Here is an 11,783-nt window from a genome sequence, read left to right on the forward strand (position 1 = left end):
GAATATAGATATAGATTCGATATATTATATACTTCTATCTATATAGATAGATATTCCCTTTATCCCAAAATAAATGATGTTTTTTACTTTTAGATTTTATGTTTGACCATTTATCTTATTCAACTTTTTATATAAATAATAAAATAAATATGTCATTATTAAAATATCTCTAATAATAAAATAATACTTATATAAAAAAATTGAATAAGATTTGAACAGTCCTATATAGAAGAGGTGCTGGTGGTGGTTGTTTGTAGTGATTGGTGGCGCGTCTTTAGCTAATCCCTTGCTAGGTGTGCATGTGCTGGGTTTGGGAGAAGGCATTCTGCATCTATCCCTTGTATTATTCACCTTTTTCTTCTTAATTAATGAAATGACACACAGCTCTCATGCATAGTTCGAGAAAAAAATATATGATTCCAATTTTTAAAAAGAATTACTGCATTGCTTTACCAGGAAATTATTTGAATGCTCTATTTAGTGCCTAAAGATAGGGATATCATCTTATTTGTCATTCATTGCATAAGAAGTCAAGTATACCTACCATGGAAATGTTACAAGTATGTGGCTACCGGCTACTGCTTATTGGTGCTTCTTTGTGATTCAAGTGTAGCTTGGCTTTTCATTTGTGAAGCAATCTTCAAGCATTTTTTAATTTTGTTTATTGTCTTCCAAAACTAAGACATTTTGCAATTTGGTTGTCAATTGTCATCAAGTCGTTCCAAGTTTCCAGATTCAAGGTATATGTTACTTAGAGTGTAGAATTTGCAGGTTGGAAGCTCTGGAATTCGGGATATAATTCTGCCTTTTAGACAAGATATTCAAAACTTTATTTGTATCAAGAAACCTACACTACCAGAATCTTCTTTGGAATTGGTAAGTTGCAAAGGTATTTTCAAAATGAAAAATTTGGAGGTCTCCCCAAAATATTACCAAGCTGTTGTTTTATATGCAGCTCAGAGAAGTGGACCCAGAGATCCAATCTATGGCTGCACCATCATCAGTGGAGCAGAATGGTATCAAGAAACACGACAATCATCAATCCTTATGCAATGTCCACCATCTTAACTCAAATATTGATACACCTAGGCCCCCTATTGCCAGTACTGAGCTTCAGCCTGGGAATTTAACAAATTTAGTCAACAACCTTGAAAAAGGTCATTTCAAGCAGTGTCCAATCGAATCAACTGTTGATCTTGATAAGCCACTTGAAACAGACAAAAGGTTCTACAATCAACCACGGGAATATGCTATAAATGCTGCTAGTGTTGGCACAAGGGCTTTAGAAAAGGATCCTTCTAATGTGGACAGTAACATGTCAGGTTCTTCTACTAGCTGCAATGCGACTTTGCAGGGAAACATTGCAGAACCCTTATCAAACAAGAGTATGGTAGATGAAACTACTGTGGTTCAAGCACAACCTTGTAAAGGAAAATCACCAAATCCACCAGATTATAATAATGTGATAAAGAGACCAAATGATGATGGCATCACTTATCAATCATCGAAGGATCCCAGACATGAAAGCAAAACCTTGCAGGCTACGATGACTCCAGCTTTTGACAGAAGCAATGATGTTTTACCAACCAATATACCTGAAGCAAGCGACTTGCCTGAGCCTATTGCTACAGAGGATACAACAATGGTTCAACAGCTGCATAGCTGCAAAACTCACCTCAATCATCTGCAGCATGACAGTGGCCAGAAGGTAAACAAAGACCTGGATGGCACCGTCAGCATTCAGCCTGTTGAAAAGTATTCCATTCATGAGGAATCAACTCTGCGGGCTACTAGCGTTATACCCTCTGTAAGCTGCAATGGTGCTATGCAAGAAGACAAATCTAAAACCAACTATCCATCAGGCAATAGTACTGAGCATCCTGCAATTTTTGAAGAGCAGAACTGTGACAAGTCTCAACTGGAAGTTAGTAGTGCCGACAAAAACAAACACTCTCTGCATGATGATGCCACCATGTTGGGAAAGAACAAGGTCGTCTGTGGTGGTCTGAATGTGCAGGGTGCTCCACAGTCTCAGCTGCAATCTAATTTTGCATGATAAGATTTCAGAAGCCCACTGTTTATCTGATCAGAACATTGGAAAGAGCACAAATGACATCCAGAAACTTAGTTGCAATATATCTGTTTCAATCTCTTGTCAGGATGGATACAGAAAAACAGCAAAACAGGATTCAAACAAGCAAACCATTGGGAAAACTGCGGCAGAAACATCACATGCCCATTCCTCAGATGATAGTATCAGTGGATTTGCTGCTGCTTGTCTGCTGTCAATGAGTGGCAAAATTCCAGTATGCAGCCAGGATCAAGAAGCCAATGATTCCCTCAGGGTCTCACCAGAACAAGATTTATGCAGAAAATGTGGAAAAGGTGTCCAGCTGCTTCAATGTAGCAGCTGCTTGTTATCTGCTCATGACAACTGTTTTGGTTCATCATTGACATTTGTAAGACCCTGGACAGTTATATTGCCTAGTATGCATCTGTGCTAAAGCCACTGAAGAATACAAAAAAGCAAAGAAATCATATATTGAAGCTAGGAAGAGCCTAGCTGCTTTCCTTGGTGCAGAGCAATTGCTCAAGCAACACGAGCAGCAAACTAGACTGCTTCCAAGAGCCGTCTACAGCGAGGGCCAATTGAATGGACATAATAACTCATCAAAAAAAGCAAACTAGCGTCAGTGAAACCACAGTTGATGACCTTGCTCATCAGGGTGAAGAGTCTAATCGGCAGCGGAAGAAACAGAAAATAAATGTTACAAGTGATGCTTGTAATGAGGTAGTCATTGAAAAGGCATCTTCTGTTGGGAATTCTGATGTGGCACCCATGAATGCTTCTGTGCTCCAGAACAAAAGCAATCAACTTCAGGATGCAGAACAAGACCATGTGGAAAACACAGAGGCTCATGAGGGAAGTTCATCTCAGAACAGATGCAGTCCTGCGGCAAATCCAGAAGTTGAGACTGACAAAGAGGATGGCCCCACACATTCTCATAACCAGTCTAAAGACTCTGATGAAATAGAATTTACATCTTCAAGTGACTCTGGCAAGCCATCATCACCCCCTTGGCGTACCATTAAGCATCACAGAGCAAGACTACAAGAGAGAGAAGCAACAGTATCAAGTAATTCTACAAAAGCGTTTGGGCAGAAGGATCAACACAAGCCTTTACCATCAAGGAAACGGAATTATGCATACCCCTAAGTTTTTGAATGATGCTTCATAAGCACTTATTTCCCTACTTGTATGCACATGTACTGCAGTTTGCATAATGCAAAAAATTCTTTCTTTTTCAAGAACAACTCTATTAGTTTAAAACCAAATGACATTAAGCCCACTGATTTAGATGTGCGATAAATAAACCTCTTGTAGATAAGGCTCTGCCATGGGCGTTTGCTTAAACCATTTCCACAGTTCCGCTATTTGGCACTCTTAGTTCATCCTTCTTGAATGGCATGAGTAACATGCTACTGCTCCACTTTTAGATTGCTTCAACTTGAATGTCTTAAAATGTTTCTGATATGACATTATATAATGTCATCATAAATTCATAATGATATGATGGAGTCATTTTTATTCTTCGTGAGTGAATTCACATTCGTGACACTATCTACATGAGTTATTATGAATCGACTCTTCACACTAATGGAGTAAATGAGGAGTTTTTGTGAGTTCACCAATCATTTTTGTGAAATTTTGTTTAGACTACTGAAGTTAGGTTGCATATGGGGATGATACAGCCAATGCATTTCTGTTGGGTGTCAATAATTGTTTAATAAAGTATCGAACAATGACACCTTTAGGACAGTTTTATTGTCATTTTTGAGTGATCTGTTTATATTATGATGAAAAATATGTATATAAAAATGTACCATTTTACTTGTGTCAAAAAATGTACCATTTTAGTGTGTACTTTCTCCCAATAACTGAGCATGTCCATTTGGCAGTTCCAATCCTGCTGTGCCGACTGGAAGGCGATCCAAGCTTTGTTGGACAGTAAAGGAAGAAGCAGCTCTAAGGGTAATAATGATTCTTTTGTTGTGGGTTTCTATTTGATTTGCTCGCTCGTACTAGATATTTACTTTTCATTGTGCTGATCCAGGAAGCAATGAAAATATTCATCCCACGGGACAACGGGCCTATTCCGTGGGTTCAGATACTGGAACACAGCAGATACGTATTTCACAGGACACGCCTCCCAAGTGACCTGAGGGTCAAGTGGAGGAACATGAAAAATAGAGGGGACGTGTGACACTGACAGTTTCACCCCCAGCTACTGTGCATATTTTGTACTAATAATTAACTTCTGTCCTATTTTTTTAGTGCCTACAAATAACGTAAGTTGCTGCTAAAAAATTATAACCATATTACTGTTCGCCAACGCGTGGAAAAGATTTTTTATTGTTCATCAAATTAAAGTTTATTTTGCAATCTAGATTATGATTATTTATATATCTTATTTCTTATTTAAAAATTTTATTTATCCTTATATTATTTAATCATAAGTGTTAAAGTTACATTATCCTTATATTATTTAATCATCATATAGCTTCTGAGGTCCATGGCACCAACCAAAAACATCTTCTTTATACTTGCTTGGTCAGGCAAAAAATATCAATTTTCCAAGCATCAGTTTTTGCCAGGCAAGATGCCCAGGTCTCTACATGCCCACTCTCAATTTGGTCAAAGACGCGATGATGGAGCAGGAAACAACGGATAATGATGCATCGTTGTGGACGATGATGTGTGCCTTGGACATTGGGCCATCAAAATTTACGATGGACAGAGAAAACCACTTCTCCGCATTGAATTATAAGATATTTTAATTTTTATAGATATTTTTTTATTATGTATCTAAACATAGTGTATGTCTAATTATATAGAAAAAAATTATGTATCTCAAAAATCCAAAATGTCTTGCAACTCCTTTGAAACTGAGAAAATGTACTAGAATTTCACAGGAATTAAGTTATTTTCACAAAAAAACTTAGGAAACATGAAAATTTCCTCCATTCTTAGGGTCTTAGAGCATCTCTAATGTATGGAACCGTCTTGTTCTTATACCGTGATGTGACTTCACATGTTAAACTGGTCAAAATTTGGCATAGTGTATAGAAACATATCTTGACTATATACATGGGACCCACACAATTAAAAAAATACATAATCCGATAAAACCACATCTTTCCCTGTCTCCCACCTCTAGTCCCGTCATTCTCCTACGAGCGCATTCTCATCTCCTGCTTGGACATCTTTGTCTCCTCCCTCCTTGCGTGGCTCCTCCAACGTCTCCTCCCTCCTCGCGCGGCTGGACGCCTAATGGAGTTGCCGCCACTGCCTGGAGCCTATCGCTACCTCGATGTATGCTGCTTGGAGCCTAGAGCCTATCACTGCCCTCATCTTGCTGCCCTTTGAAAGGTCCTTGTTTGATTTTGGTAATTGAGTGACAATCTAGGTGAACTAATTGTGTTTGAATGAGATACACATGTGATTAGTCCACAGACACACTTGTGTGAGCAACCTATGCTATAGGGATGAAATGGCTTGGATATTACAAGGCTCACACATGTGATGAAGGAGCTCATTGCATATGAGACATGACATGGAGTCATGTGACTAAGGTGGGGAAGATCAAGACAAGACTTGGCTTGATGGACCGGTTGCAAGCGTGAAGGACAAGTTGGAGGCCATGGGGCTTAAATAGAAGCCCCCACGAAATAGAGCCATTATACCCCTTCACTGGGCATAACACGGGCTGACCGGACGCTCCGGTCCAACTGACTGGACGCTGCTCCTCAGCGTCCGGTCGCCCGATGGCGGCCACGTGTCTCCTGCGTTCAACAGTGAACGTTTGATCTCAACGGTCGACATGTTGACCGGACGCTCCGACAGAGCTGACCGGACGTTGGACCCTCAGCGTCCGGTCTTTTACAGTAAGGGTCCAAAACGTGTTTTTGCCGACCGGACGCGTCCGGTCATACTTGACCGGACACAACCCAGCGTCCGGTGCATAACCCTAATCACTGTGCCGACCGACAACACGACCGGACGTAGCCCTTCAGCGTTCGATCGCAGAGCAACCCAGCGTCCGGTCGTTTGACCGATGCCAACGTCTTCACTGCTACACCTGACCGGACACGTCAGTCCAACCGAGGCTAGCGTCCGGTCACTTCCATTGACCTCCATCTTTTCTGTCTAGGGCGCCGGTGGCACCATCGGACTATCCACACTCTACGGGTGGATACTCCGCCGGTGGAGTTTCCTACCCTTTCTCCCAAACTTCACCACTCTTGATCAAATGTGCCAACCACCAAGTGTATCACCTTGTGCACATATGTTAGCATATTTTCATAAATATTTTCAAGGGTGTTAGCACTCCACTAGATCCTAAATGCATATGCAATGAGTTAGAGCATCTAGTGGCACTTTGATAACCGCATTCCGATATGAGTTTCACCCCTCTTAATAGTACGGCTATCAAACCTAAATGTGATCACACTCTCTAAGTGTCTTGATCACCAAAACAAAATAGCTCATATGGTTTATACCTTTGCCTTGAGCTTTTTATTTTTCTCTTTCTTCTTTCTAAGTCCAAGCACTTGATCATCATCATGGTATCATCATCATCATGCTATGATCTTCATTTGCTTCATCACTTGGGGTGTGCTACCTATCTCATGATCACTTGATAAACTAGGTTAGCACTTAGGGTTTCATCAATTCACCAAAACCAAACTAGAGCTTTCAAAGGAGCATGATGAGCTGCTCCAAACCTTGGAGAGGCTCCGCGCGGAATGTGACGTGGCTCACAAGGAGCATGACCAGGCCCTCCGAGAGTGGGACCAGGCCTACCAAGAGTGCGATGATGCGCAGCAGAAGGTCAGCCCCCTCTAGGCCAAGCTCAGAACGATGATGTCCTAGAAGCTAGAGGCCGAGAGCATTTCAGCCGGGCTGGCCATGGACCTCACTGAGGCGAGGAGGAATCTTTAGGCGGAGAGCGATGAGCTCGGTATCCTGAGCGCCGCCCTTAGAGTGGTCTGTGATGCCCTTGAGGTGGTGTGGTCAGAGGGGACCAGCTCACTCGTGGCCTGTGCTATTGAGATCATAGCTTGGGTGCGCCAGCTCAAGAGGAATGCCCTTCACGCTAGGGTGAATCAATCCTTCACGATTGCTAGTTTCAACACAGGGACAACATCAACCTGGAGGTGATGAGCCGTGGCTGTGCCTGGCTATGAAGTCCATGAGCTGGAGGAGATGGAAGCGGTGGTGGCTCGCCTTTTGCAGGACCTAGTGGATAGGATAGAAGACATAATTCTCCCCTAGAGGGGCTAGTTAGTTAGATAGGTCGGATGATCATTATTATAATCAGCGAACCAGTGCTGACCCTTGTGTATCATAAAAACAAACTCGTCATTTCATTTTGTTTGATTGAATTTGTTTTTCCTCCCTTTTTATGTGTGAAAAGGGGTTAATGCATTCTGACCCTTCCGTTTGTTAAGACCATAGAGCTCGAGGTATAGGATAGAAACTCTGATCATGCTGGTGAGCAAAGATGCCATAGCCATCGAGGCGTAGGTCTCTTGCAGTATGACCAACCTTGCTCAATCATTCATTTCTACAGACCTTGCCACTAGGTTTAATGTGAGGAAGAGGTCGGGCGCGGTGACTACTTCAGAAAGGGTGTATTTATACTCTTATCGGCCCCCCAAGTGAGACCCAACCCTTGCTGTTGCTGAGGGTCGGGTGACACTAAAGATCAAGGAGAGGATAGTGAAACTAGTAGGAGAAAGCATCTCTTGTTTTCGTGCATACCCCCTCTCTAGGATCTGAGCCATCGTTCTATGACTGCGCGTTCGGTCTCCTTGCGAGTCCAATCTTTCCTCAAGCCCCCATGTGTAGCAGGGGTCCGATCGAGGGTTGGCTCATCTTTGTGGTCGCCACCCCATCCACGACTTCTACAATCGGAGGGGTTGAGCTAACATCACTTACCTTGATGGCTCTAGTGACGCACTCAGTGAGCTCACTAACAGGCATGTTCAAGTGGAATCCAGGTCTGTCATTTGTGACGGGGTTGGCATAGCCCTAATGTGGCATTCCACTGCTCCTTAACTCACCTCCCAATAGATGCCCGTATTGCCCTAGAGAGCGACTCAAGTGGGCTACTGACCTCTCCTTAATGGAGATTCAGTGAGCTTGGCTCGAGGTTAGGATCGAACGAGAAGGTCGAGATGACCCTGTTCGCCTCTAAGCTGGTTGGGCGAAGGCCACTGGGGCTCATCTGCGTTTTCTCCCCAGGCTCTGTTCGACGTGAGGCGGCCTCGGGCCCTTTGCGGGCCAGCCTTTGAACCCTAGTCTCCTAATTTTAGGTCGGGTGGCTCGAGCCCCCGAGCCCCATGGGGGTCGGTAGGGGTCGGCCAGATTTCATACGTCATCTCGTCCTTAGTTGTCGTAACTAGAGGGGCTGAGCTAACGACACTTGCCTTGATGGCTCGAGTGTCGCGCTCGGTGAGCTCACTAACGGGCATGTATGAGTAGAATCCGGGTCTATCATCCGCTGATGGGGTTGGCATAGCCCTCATGTGGCATTCCACTGCTCCTTAATCCACCTCTTAGTAGATGCTCATGTTGCTTTGAAGTGACTCAAGTGGCCCGCTAGCCTCTCCTCGATGGAGATTCTATAGACTTGGCTCGAGGTTAGGATTGAACGAGAAAGGTCTAGATGTCCCTGTCCACTTCTGAGCGGGGTCAGGCAAGGCCGCTGGGGCTCATCTAAGTTTTTCTCCCCTGGCTCTATTTGACGCGAGGTGGCCTCGAGCCCTTCGTGGGCTGGCCTTCGAACCTCGGTCGGTTGCCGCTCATGTCGAATGAGACAACTACCGCTTTATGACATGATGCAAAGCGTTGTGATGCAGCAATTGCATATGCAATGCTTGGATGTATGGGATGAATGTATGATGAATGTATGATGAATGGATGAATGAATGTATGATGAATGGATGAATGAATGTTCATGCACTGGAAAAGAAAAGTGGGGGTTGGTAACGTTACCTCGACAGCTTGAGTGATGGGTTCGGGCAGCTCTTACAGGATATGTTCATGTGTGATCTAGGTCTGTCGTTCATGATGGAGTTGGTGTAACCTGCAAAAGGTATCCCACTGCCCTTTGCCCATATCTCAGCCATGACTCGAGCCATCTGATCGGCCTTGGGCGACCTGCCGACCTCTCCTCGATGGAGACTCCATAGGTGGGCCTCTCCAAATCCTTTCAGGGAAGGTAGAGGCTAAAGCTTGGGATGTGGGGACAAAAACTATGATCATGCTGGTGAGCAAATAACGTCGTAGCCACTAGGGCATAGGTTTCTTGTGGTCTGACCAGTTTCACTCAGTGTTTGTCTCCGCACACCTTGCCTCTAGTTTTTTAATGTGAGGAGGGGTCGAGCATCGAGGATGTCTACTGAATAGACACTCCTGCCAGCCCCCGAGCGAGACTCGACCTCCACCGTTGCTGGGGTCGAGGGGCTCGATAGTGAAATTAATGTGCGTAAAGTAAAGGTGACCCGTCTCTCGGTAGCAGCCCAAATTGTTCGATTGATTTGGATGGCCCACTGGCCCCTCCTTGATTGAGATTCCACAGGGGGGCCCTTCGAAACCCTTCTTGAGAAGGCGAAGGCTAAAGCTCAGGGTGTAGGGACAAAAACTCTAATCACGCTTGGTGAGCAGAAACGCCATAGCCGCTGGGGTGTAGGTTTCTAGTGGTCCAACCAGTTTTACTTAGAGTTTGTTTCCGCACACCTTGCCTTTAGGTTTTAGCTTGAGAGAGGGGTTAGGCATCCATAATGTCTACTGAATAGACACCCTTGCTAGCCCCCGAGCATGACCCAACCCTTTTGCCATTGCTGGGGCCGTGGGCTCGATAGCGAGATTAATAAGAGAAAACATGCGTAAATTAAGGGCGACCTGCTGGCGTAGGACATACCTTGATGGCACGAGTGATGGGTTTAGAGAGCTCTTTCTAAACATGTTCAAGTGGAGTCTGGGTCTGTCGTTTGTGATGGGGTCAGCATAACCCGCGCGGGGCATCCTACTGCTCCCTACCCATCTCTCGGCAATGGCCAAGCCATCTGATCGACTTATGTTACCTGCTAGGATAGGACTTACCTACAAAGATAGAGGATGAGAACATCCTACGCTAGAATTTAGTTAGGCAGATAAGTTAGGTGATGAACTTGTAATAAATAGACAAGCTCTTAAATCTCGTTATGGCCAAACAACTTTTTAGCCTTTCTCCCCTTTTTGTATAAAAAGGTTAGTGCGTTCTGACCTATTTTGTCATTGAGGCCGTGAAGCTTGGGGTGCAGGTGAACGGACTCTGATCACGCTAGTGAGCAAAGGCATAGTATGCGCTAGGGCGTAGGTTTCTCGTAGTTCGACCAATTATACTCAGAGTCTGTTCCTGCAACCCTAGCTCCTAGGCCTTAACATGAGAGGGGGTTGGACACAGAGAAATGTTTGCTAGGTGGATATACTCTTAGACGCGCATCAACTCTTGCCATGGCTAAGGCCAAAAAGCCTAGGATGCGGAGAAAAATTCTGATCATGCTAGTGAGCAAAGGCACCACAGCCGTCAGGGGCGTTGGTTTCTCATAGTCTGACCAGTTATACTCAGGGTTTGTTTCTGCAAACCTCACTTCTAGGTCTTAATATGATAGAGGGTCGGGCATAGAGAATGTCTACTAGATAGGTACACTCTTATTAGCCCTTGAGTGAGGCCCAACCCTTTGCCATTGCTGGGGTCGGGTGTCACTAAAGATTAGGGAGTTCGATGATGAAACTGATAAGAGAGTGTGTGCGTTTATTAAGGGTAAAAGCGACATAGCTGCTCAATGTTCCAAGCATTGACGAAGACCTCACCATCGATGGTTTTGAGCTTGTAGGTGCCTGGTTGGAGAACCTCCATGACGACGTACGGTCCCTCCCATGGCATAGAGAGCTTGTGGCAATCCTTGGTGCTCTAGACGAGGTAGGGCACTAGGTCACCGACATTGAAGGCCTGACCCTGCACTCGATGGCTATGGTACCGGCGCAACGCTTGCTGGTACTTGGCCGAGCGGAGGAGGGCAACATCACATGCTTCATCCAGATGGTCCATGGCGTCCTCGAGAGATGCCTCAGTCCCCTATTCGTCATATGCCATGACCATTAGCACTCCATAGTCAAGGTTGCTCGGGAGGATGGCCTTAGAACCATAGACCATGAAGAACGACGTGTAGCCAGTGGCCTAGCTGAGGGTCATCCTCAAGCTCTGGAGCACCATGGGAAGCTCAACGACCCATCATCCGCCAAACTTGTTCAACTGGTTGAAGATCCTAGGCGTGAGGCCCTATAGGACCATACTATTTGCGTGCTTGACCTGCCCATTCGTGTGGGGGTGCACCATGGTGGTCCAATCGACGCAAATGTGGTATTCATCGCAGAATCGGAGGAACTTCTTTCTGGTGAACTGCGTGCCGTTGTTCGGGATGATGGAGTTTGGAACCTCAAGGCTTACTTGGACTTGATCACAGAGATCGCCCAAGCCTCTATCCACTTTGTAAACTTGTATATGATGATAAGCAAGTGGGTATAGCCCCTAGGCGCTCTTTTGAGAGGTCCGACCAGATCGAGTCCCCAGACCACGAACAGCCACGTGATGGGGATCGTCTGGAGTGCTTGGGCTAGCAAGTGGGTCTATCGAGCATTGTACTGACACCCTTCACAGGTGCACACAATC

General features: G+C 44.9%; 1 pseudogene; it reads left to right on the forward strand.

Annotated features, from left to right (window-relative positions):
• The first annotated feature begins 257 nt into the window (after positions 1–257).
• LOC136465636 (uncharacterized) lies at positions 258–3,217 on the forward strand (annotated as a pseudogene).
• Positions 3,218–11,783: the final 8,566 nt, after the last annotated feature.

Source organism: Miscanthus floridulus, chromosome 7 (assembly GCF_019320115.1).
Source record: "Miscanthus floridulus cultivar M001 chromosome 7, ASM1932011v1, whole genome shotgun sequence".
NCBI lineage: Eukaryota > Viridiplantae > Streptophyta > Magnoliopsida > Poales > Poaceae > Miscanthus > Miscanthus floridulus.